This window comes from Notamacropus eugenii, chromosome 5 (assembly GCF_028372415.1).
Source record: "Notamacropus eugenii isolate mMacEug1 chromosome 5, mMacEug1.pri_v2, whole genome shotgun sequence".
Taxonomy (NCBI): Eukaryota; Metazoa; Chordata; class Mammalia; order Diprotodontia; family Macropodidae; genus Notamacropus; species Notamacropus eugenii.
In genome coordinates, this window is record NC_092876.1 from 51346332 (window position 1) to 51356054 (window position 9723).

The window sequence follows — 9723 nt, forward strand, 5'->3', positions numbered from 1 at the left end:
AGGGGGCTGAGGAGGAGTCACTAGATTCACCAGATAGTAACAACACCATACAAGTTAGGAGTGATGGGAGAGGTCAGTACAAAGCTCTGGGATCTCAGCCTCTTCCAGGACTGTGAGGGATGACCTGGAGTGTTAGGGCATAGGTGGAAGACCTTGACTTACGTTAGTAAGTATCGTTAGAGACAAGGAGACTCGCTGGCTGCAGCTCCTGACTTTCCACTTGCAGTAGACTTGCCTTGAGCAGCTTGGCTCTTAGCTGTGGTCTGCTTAATATATTCCTCTTGGGCAGCCTGGACGTTTTCCTTCTTTCCACCCCAGGTCTTGAGGGCAGATTCCCATGGCCTGTGCAAGGGATAGGTGTTGATGGCATTGAGGTTGATGGAGGTATCCTCTTCATTCTGACCCCTAGAGAGGAAAGTGATACCAGTGATTGCAGGAGGCACAGTCCAGCGAAGGGCAGTTACAGTTGCCATTGCGACCTCCTCATGTGAATACTTCTGGAGACAGGCATGAACAGGGGTGACCATGTTAGGCTTCCAGATAGACATGGTGGTCACTCAGAGCTTTGTAGACAGCAGCCAGGACCTTCTCAGTGAAATACTGATAACACTTCAGATCATGTTCTCCCATCAGGGAAGATCTCTGGCTCCACAATGAGGACAATGCCATTCTGCTGGCAAATGCTAGCATATCAGGCCAGCACATTGGCATTCTCCATGATGGCAAGTGGGGAAGGTATTATCCCCAGTCTTCAGTACATAATGCCACTTGGCAAAGTCAGCTCCATCCTGGGCTTATACTGGGCACAGTGCTCACTCAGCCCATCCAGACCCAGGGTGGTAGTCTCACCATTGGTCCCTGCCAGGGGCACTACACTTTTGTCCACTTTGATGCCCATAATGCCACCCTTAGCCTTTATGACTTTGGGGAAGATTGGTTCGATGAACCAGCTTTACCAGCTTTCTGGTAAAGTGCTCATGGAAAAGGATAATACATCCAGTACAGGAGTTCACTCAATCTTCTGCTGTCAGAAGCAACTGCCTATAGAGGAGCTGATTTTCCTCTATGTTCTCAGTTCCAGTGAACTGCAGCAACTTTGCCATGCTACTGGTGGACTCATCTGCTGCCAAGATTCCTTTGCCCAGAGCAACAATTCAGTGAGCTATATCACAGTTCTTTCTTTGGCTCTGGTGTCAATGCTGGGTATTGGCAAGACATATTTTCCTTGGCTGTTCTGGTAGTTTCCAACAGAGAGCAGACTGCTGATAGAAAGAACTGAACTTCTGTGCTTTTTGAATCAGAACATCGCCTATTGAACTCAGGAGGGCTGAAGAATTTTTAATGCAAAACAGAGGATTTACATTTTATCCTAGAGTCAATAGGGAGTCATAGATGGTTCTTGAGCTGTATAGTGACATGGTTAGAGCTGTACTAGTAGAAATATCAACTTGAAAGTGTAGAGAATGGAGAGAAAACTGTTTGGATGCAAAGAGACCAATGAAGATCCTATTGCAATAGTTCAGATAAGAAATAATAAGAGCCTGAATTAGGGTGATTGTAGTGTAAGTGGAGAGACGGGGACAGATGTTGTGTATGTAGGATCAAGACTTGACAACTGATAGCGTATAAGGATGGAATCAGAATGGAGTCAAGGATGACTCCTAGAGCATAAATCCAGGTGGCTAAAGTATTATGGTACTGCCCGATTTTCTCCAGATTTTTCTATTCCTTGGCATTGTACCCATTCTAAAGATCACTAACTGAGGCACAATATATGTTTAATGATGTATCCATTCCACAGTCCTCATTTCTTTTCCCACTTTAGCAACCATATAGTCACTCTTCCCATTGATTTATCAGTCTGTTTTCTTGCCAAAACTATTTAGATAAAATTCATCGTGCCATAAATGATTATTCTTTGAATGTATAACATCACAAAACCATAGATCCCAATCTGGGAAGAGCCTTAGAAGCCACCTAGTCCAACCTTCTCATTGTCAGATGAAAAACTTACACCCAGAGAGAAGTGACTTGCCAAAAGTCATACAGGTCATAAGTACAGAGAAGAGGCAGGATTTGAACCTAGGACCACTAACACCAAACCCAACACACTGTCCACTACATTGTGCTAACAACCTAACTTCATGGGGCATAGACAAAGATGATGACTCCTACTTCCATGTCACACCCCTAACACTCCAGCCTCTACCTTCACCTGGAACCTAAACTCACATCTCTGTGATCTCAAGCTCTGGCTGCTGAGTTTTCACCTAATCTTGCCTGGTCTTAGACCCACCATGTCACTTCCTGGCCATCTCCATGCCATGACACCAAGGACACTTCCTCCCCTTTTCTACTTCTATCTCTGGGAACAATAATTAAATCACTTGTTAAATTAAATCAATAATTAAATCACTATTATTTATGGTAAGGAAATCTCCATCAATTTTCCTATGAATCCAATCACCTTTCTCTTTGACTTTCCTATCCAAAACACTCCTCCATGACCATCACTTCCCTACATGGGTTCTCTTCCCTTTTTAGAATGGAAGCTGCCTGGAGGGCAGGTACTGGATGGCTTGTATCTGGATCCCCAGCATTTAGTGTAGTACATGGCACATAATAAGCACTTGATAAATGCTTTTTTATTCATTCATTCATTTGAGGTTGGAAGAGACCTTAGAGGCCATCTAGCCTAACCTGCCCATCACAACATACTGACAAGTATTCAGCCAACTTTTGATTGAAAACATTCAGTAAGAGAGAATTCATTACCTCCTAAAGTAGCCCATTCTCATTTTTGATAGTTCTAATTGTTTTGGTGGCACCCTTGTGCATAGAGCACTGAGCTGGGAATCAGGAAGACTCATCCCCCAGCTTCAGACAATTACTAGCTGGGTGATCCTGGACAAGTCCCTTAACTCTCTTGGCTTCAATTTTCTCATATATAAAATGAGCCAGAGAAGAAAATAGCAAACCCCTCCAATATCTTTGCCAAGAAAATCCCAAATAGGGTCACAAAGAGAGACAGATGTGACTGAAACAACTAAACAACAACAACAAAATGTTAAGAAATTCTTCCTTAAATCAATCTGAAATCTGCCTTTCTGCAACTTTCCACTCACCACTCCTACTTCTGACCTTTGAGGCCAAATGTCATGAGTGTAATCCCCCTTCCATATGACAGTCCCAATGTCTCCCCTACTCCCTACAAGCTGTACACATCTGTAGCTTTCCCACTGATCTTCCCATGGCAAGGATTCAAGGGCTTGCCCATGCTGGTTGGCCTCCTCTGGGCACTCTAGTTTATCAATGTCCTTCCTAAAATATAGTACTCATAATACTAAATTGTAATCAAGTGTTTGATAAATTCCAAGACACCAGTTTCTGGGACAAAAACTCACTATTTGACAAAAACTGATGGGAAAATGGAAGACTATATGGCGGAAACTAGATATAGACCAACATCTTGCACTGTATGCCAAGATAAGGTCAAAATGGGTACATGATTTGACATAAAGGGTGATACCATAAGCAAATTAGAGAGCAAGAAATCTATAGAGAAGGGAAGAACTTATGACTAAACAAGAGATAAGAGAGCATTACTAGCTACAAAATGGACAATTCTGATTAAATTAAAAAGGTTTTACACAAACTAAAATTTAGTGCTCAGACTTAAACTCAGGCCTCCAGATGTGCTTTTGATAAGTATTGGCAAAAATACTGTGATCAAAAGAATTCCAGCTTATGCAGCAACATCTCTGTTGCAGAGGATAAAGATGATGCCTCTCCAGTTGATACTCCTGACTCTTCTGGTCTTTCTCTATAATGCCTCAGAAACCTCTTCACCCTGGAAACTCATTCCACTCTTACACTCCATCCCTGAACGACTTCTCACATTTGGAAGTATCCTCTACCCCTGTAGCATCTCCCTTCCTTTGACTGACTGGTTCCTCCCTGAACCTCCATTTTAAGGAGGCAAACCAGACCAGTCATGTCTTTATTCCCCTCTGGGCTAAACTCCTGACCTTTCTGAGCTTCCTGTATAATGCTTCCAAGCTGGGTGCCTCCTCCCCACCCCCTGCTTTTCAACTCCTTTCTATGTGTTATCTTGGGGTGTAGGGTATATTCAGGGAGGATCAGTACCTTTGGTGCAATGGCTGCCAAGCCCTTTTTGGGGTTCTCTCCATCTTTGGTGTCTACCTGTTCCACCCAACTCTCACTTGTGGCTCCAAGAAGCTGCAGCATTTGCAGAGGCCACACCCTGGTAAACTGTTTTGGGCAGACAGGCCAAACCAGTTTGAGGTAACCAAGGGGTCTCAAACCCTCTGGTGAGTTATGGGAATGTCTACCCCAAGCATGTGAAGACTTCTTCTGGTAGAATGGGCGGATAAGAACAATTTGTTCCAATGGCCATGAAGGCAGATGAAGCAGGCGATATGGAGCGCTTAGAGCTTGGTTAAACACTGAAGACGCCAAGGTCATCCACTGCATCCTAAGCCATCACCAGCCATCTTGACTTTGTCCTGCCACTGGACTATGATGACTCTGGAGGAGAGAGTGAGGCTGACGACTTCATGCAACTCTGCCTCACTTAAATCCAATTTACACATGGATCAAAAGACATCACCCATACCATTTTACTATTATGCCTCAAAGTCCTGTGGTGACAGGCAAGTCATGAAGCAACAGGTGCAGATACACTGGGAGCTGTAGTCACAACCATGCACACAGGCAGCCCAGGCCATAGGGTTGTTTCTCACTGGAAGCAGCAGGGGGACTTTGCAGCCCCCTGCATGTCTGAGTAGCCTTTTAAGGATCACACTACTCACCTCCTGGGGTGAGGAAGGGGCTATAAAAGGTGCCCTAAACTTTGTCTGCTTACCCAACCCTGGCCTGATTACTGCAGCAGGTGGGAAATCCCACCATGCAATTGAAACACAAAAAAAATGTACAAAATGTACAAAAACATCTGCAAAGATGATTCCACTCACCATCAGCACCTGGAACATGTGCACACTTACAGACAACACAAAATCCAGGAGACCTGAAAGACAAACTGCTCTTGTTGCAAGAGAACTCAACAGGTATCACATCCAAAAAGTAGCCCTGCGTGAAACAAGGTTGGTAAATGAAGGCTAGCTTACTGAAGTTGGAGGTGGATACACATTTTTCTGTAGTGGGTACAGTGAAGGGGAGTGCCATGAAACTGATGTGGGTTTTGCAATGAAAACTAATCTAATCAGCAAGTTGGTACACCTGACAAAACGAATGAATGACAGGCTCATGACAATGCGACTGCCACTCACAGGAAAACTCCATGCCATCATCATCAGTGCCATGACAAACCCTGATGAAGTCAAAGTAAAATTTTATGAAGACCTAGAGACCCTTATCATCAATGTGCCAAAAGAGGACAAGCTTATCATTCTGGGTGACTCTAATGCTACAGTAGGCTCAGACTACCAGACTTGGCAGGGATTCCTAGGAAGGAATGGAGTTGGAAACAGCAACAGCAATGGTCATTTACTGCTGAAGACTTGTGCATCTCATGACCTTCTCATCATTAACACTGTTTTTCGTTTACCTAAATGCAATAAAACTTCATGGATGCACCCTCACGGCAAACATTGGTATCTAATAGACTATGTGATTGTAAGGAGAAAAGATAGACAAGATGTGAGAGTGACAAAGGCAACGTGTGGTACAGACTGATCATAGACATCCTTTCCAAGCTAAATATTCATATTCATCAAAAGTGCCACCTCCAAGGCAAAATGACTACCAGAAGAATTAATGTCAACAAATTTGAGCTCTTCTCTGAGCATGAACAGTTTGTTGCTAACTTGGAGGGAAAGTTGAGCCAACACATAGTTGGCAACAGTGGAGAAGAAAAGGGGTGGGCAGCTTTCAGAGATCTGATGTACAACACTGCATTTGTTCATCTTGGTCAGAACACTTGCAAACACCAAGACTGGTTTGATGAAAATGATGGGGAAATTCAAAAGCTGCTAAATGAAAAACAAGAACTCTACAGGATATACCAGCAGGATAGTTCATCCACCTCTAAGAAGACAGCATTTAATTCCATCAAAAGCAAAGTACAAGCAAAGCTTAGAGAGAGTCCTGGCTCAGTAAGAAGGCAGATGAAATTCAGTTTTATGCTGATAGTAACAATCCAAAGTGCTTTTATAATTCCCTGAAAGCTATTTATGGGCCAAAAACCTATAGTCATCACAACTACTCAGTGCTGATGGAGCCATATTGATTAGTGACAAGGAAACGATCCTAGAGAGATAGGCTGAACACGTCCATAGTGTTCTCAACAGACCATCATCAATCAATGCTGAGGCCATTGACCATTTATCTCAGGTTGAAGTCAATCCCTCCTTAGCTGAACTTCCAACTGAAGAAGAGGTTTTATGAGGCATTAGGCTCCTTCCATGTGGCAAAGCACCTGATGCTGATTCAATTCTAACTGAGATTTACAAGATAGGGGGACCATTGCTGATACAAAAGCTGACTGAAACTTTCCAGGTTATATGGAAAGAGGAGGTTATTCCCCAAGAGTTCAAGTATGCCTCCATTGTCCATCTCTATAAAGGTTAAGGGAACAGAGTGTCTTGCGACAATCACAGTGGGGTTTCTCTTAGTCGTTGCTGGCAAAATTCTTGCTAGAGTCCTCTTTAATAGATAGGCTGATCCTTCACCTGGAAGATGGTCATATACCTGAGAGCCAGTGTGGCTTCAGAAAGGAGCAAGAAACAGCCGATATGGTGTTTGCTGCCTGACAACTCCAAGAGAAGTGCCAGGAGCAGAACAGAGGTCTGTACACAACGTTTGTAGATCTGACCAAGGCCTTTGACAGTGTTAGTCGTGAGGGCTTATGGAAAATTATGTCAAAATTTGGTTACCCAAGAAGTTCATCAATATTGTACATCAATTTCATGATGGCATGTTTGCCCAAATTTTGGATAGAGGACAATATTCTCGTGCCTTCCCAGTCACCAATGTAGTGAAACATGGCTGTGCACTTGCTCCCATGTTATTTAACATGATGTTTTCAGGCATGCTGTCAAACACTTTCAATTAAGGTCAACTACCATACTGATGGTAAGTTCTTTAATTTGAAAAGGCTACAAGTGAGGGAGTGTTGGTGCATGATTTTCTGTTTGCAGATGATTGTGCACTCAATGTAGCCTCTGAAGCTAAGATGCAACAAAGCATGAATCAATTCTTTGCTATCTGAGCTAATTTTGGCCTAATAATTAACATCAAGGAAACACAGGTGCTCCATCAGCCACCACCACACCATCCATATGTGGAACCATCAGTTAGAACAAATGGAGAAGTTTTGAATGCTGTGATAAGTTCACTTACATTGGTAGTGTACTTTCCAGGGATGTACACATTGACAATAAGGTTGATGCATGCATTGCCAGAGATAGCTCAGTGTTGGGGAGTCTTCGAAGAAAAGTTTGGAAGAGAAGAGGTATTAGACTGACTACCAAACTGAAGGTCTACAGAACCGTTGTGCTGATCTCATTGTTGTATGCCTGTGAAACATGGACAATCTACCAGTGCCATGCCAGGAAACTGAATTGCTTCCATTTGAACTGTCTTAGGAAGATTCTGAGGATCATCTGGCAGGATAAGGTACTAGAGACTGAAGTCCATGCTCGAGCTGAACTGCCAAGCATTCAAACTATGCTTCAGAGAGGGCAACTCTGATGGGCTGGTCACGTTGTTCAAATGCAAAATGTATGCTTGCCAAAAAGACAGGCATGGTAGTCAGAAGAAGCGATACAAGGACACTCTCAAGGTCTCTCTCAAGAACTTTGGATTTGACTGCGCAACATGGGAGGCGCTGGCACACGACCGCACAGCATAGTGTGCTTGCATCAGAAAAGGTGCTGTGCTCTATGAGCAAAGCAGAATTGAGACAGCACAAAGTAAACATAGGATGTGCAAATTTGGGATATCCATCCCAAATATTCACACGGACTCTCTGTGCCCAACCTGTGGTAGAGCATTCGGAGCTCGTATTGGTCTGATCAGTCACAGTTGGACACACTGAAATTTCACTTTATCATGGTGATGTCATTTTGGTCCTCTTCAAGAAGGAAGGACAACAACCATGTGTTATCTTCTTCCATTAGAATATAAGCTTCTTGAGGGCAGGGATTGCTTTTCTTTCTGCTTGTAATTGTATTACCAGCACTTAGCCCAGTGCCTGGAACACAGTAAGATCTTAAAAATGCTTGTTGACTTGACTAGAGGAATTCTATGAAAAATTCAATAAGCCCCTCAAAAGTAAATTTTTTCATACTTTGATATATAGTGACTTCAATGTAAAGGATAGGCAAGAAAAATATTGGAAAACTTGGTCAGGAACAAAGAATGAGATATGCCAAAGACTTATAAACTACACAGAAGTCTCATGCCTCTAAATCATTACTACCTTCTCCAAGGAAAAGAATTTAGGAGCAGCTAGGTGGTGCAGTGGATAGACCAGTGACTTTATAGTCAGGAGGACCTCAGTTCAAATACTTACTAGTTGTGTGACACTGGACAAGTTACTTAATCCTGCTTACCTTAGAAAAAAATTGATAGCCACTAGATGTGGCAAGCATGGAATAACATCATTAAAAAATGAAATCAATTATCTTTTAATAGAAAAGATGAGTTACTGACACGAGAATCATTCCTGATTCATATCACAGACACATTAGAGCTAAGATCAAAATTAACATAAAGCTAGAAGAAAGGATAATAATCAGTGTTTTACAGTAGAAAAACACCAGTTCTGAAGTCAAAGCAAAAAAGATTCAAAACCTGCCTTTGATGTGTACTACCTGTGTGACCTTGGACAAATCATTTCAGGTGAGCTTCAAGTTGTAAGATATACTCCTAGGTTCCTCCTAGCACTAGACTAATGATCCTATATGACATTCAACAGAAACAATTAAAATTGCTAACATTTCAAATAAGTTATTTATAATAAATAATGAATTACAGTAGAGAGACATCAACACTGATCATAATAACTTAAGACAAAAGTTTGATCAGTACAAAGTGGGTGCATTAAAAGGAGCCTCAAAGCAGAAGCAGAAGCAGCCTATATAGCCCCAAAATAGGAGCAGCTGCAGCCTCTACCCCAAAGCAATGGCATCAGCAGAATTTAGACCCCAAAGGTGCGGCAGCAGCAGGCTCTAGACACAAAGCAGCTGCAGCAGCCTTTAGCCCCAGTGGAGCAGTAACAGCACGTAGCCCCAGTGCAGTAGCAGGGGTAGCCTCTAACCCCAAAGCAGCAGCTGCAGCATCTAGCACCAAAGCAGGAGCAGCAGCAGCCTCTAGCCCCAACGCAGCAGCAGCAGCTACAGTCTCTATTAACAAAGCAGTGGTGGTAGCAGTAACCTCTAACCCCAAACAGTAGCAGCCTCTACCCCCAAAGCAACAGCAGTAGCCTCGAGCCCCCAAGCAACAGCAGCAGCAGCAGCCTCTGCCCCCAAAGCAGCAGCAGCAGCCTCTGCCCCCAAAGCAGCAGCAGCCACTGCCTTCTGCCCAGTTGTTGGCTTGTCAGGTGCCCTGCCCTGGAGGCAGCAGCTGGTAGAGAAGCCTTGACCGCATCCCACAGCTGTTGGCCACTGCCTGGCAGAGGCTCATGTTTTACGGATCTTAGTTCATGTCCAGCCTGGGTACCTTATCCCAGAAGAGATTTGT

The 9723-nt window shown here is 43.4% G+C and overlaps 1 pseudogene; it reads right to left on the reverse strand.

Moving 5' to 3' along the window:
• LOC140508575 (fructose-bisphosphate aldolase A pseudogene) lies at positions 1-1793 on the reverse strand (annotated as a pseudogene).
• Between the last annotated feature and the right edge of the window lie 7930 nt (positions 1794-9723).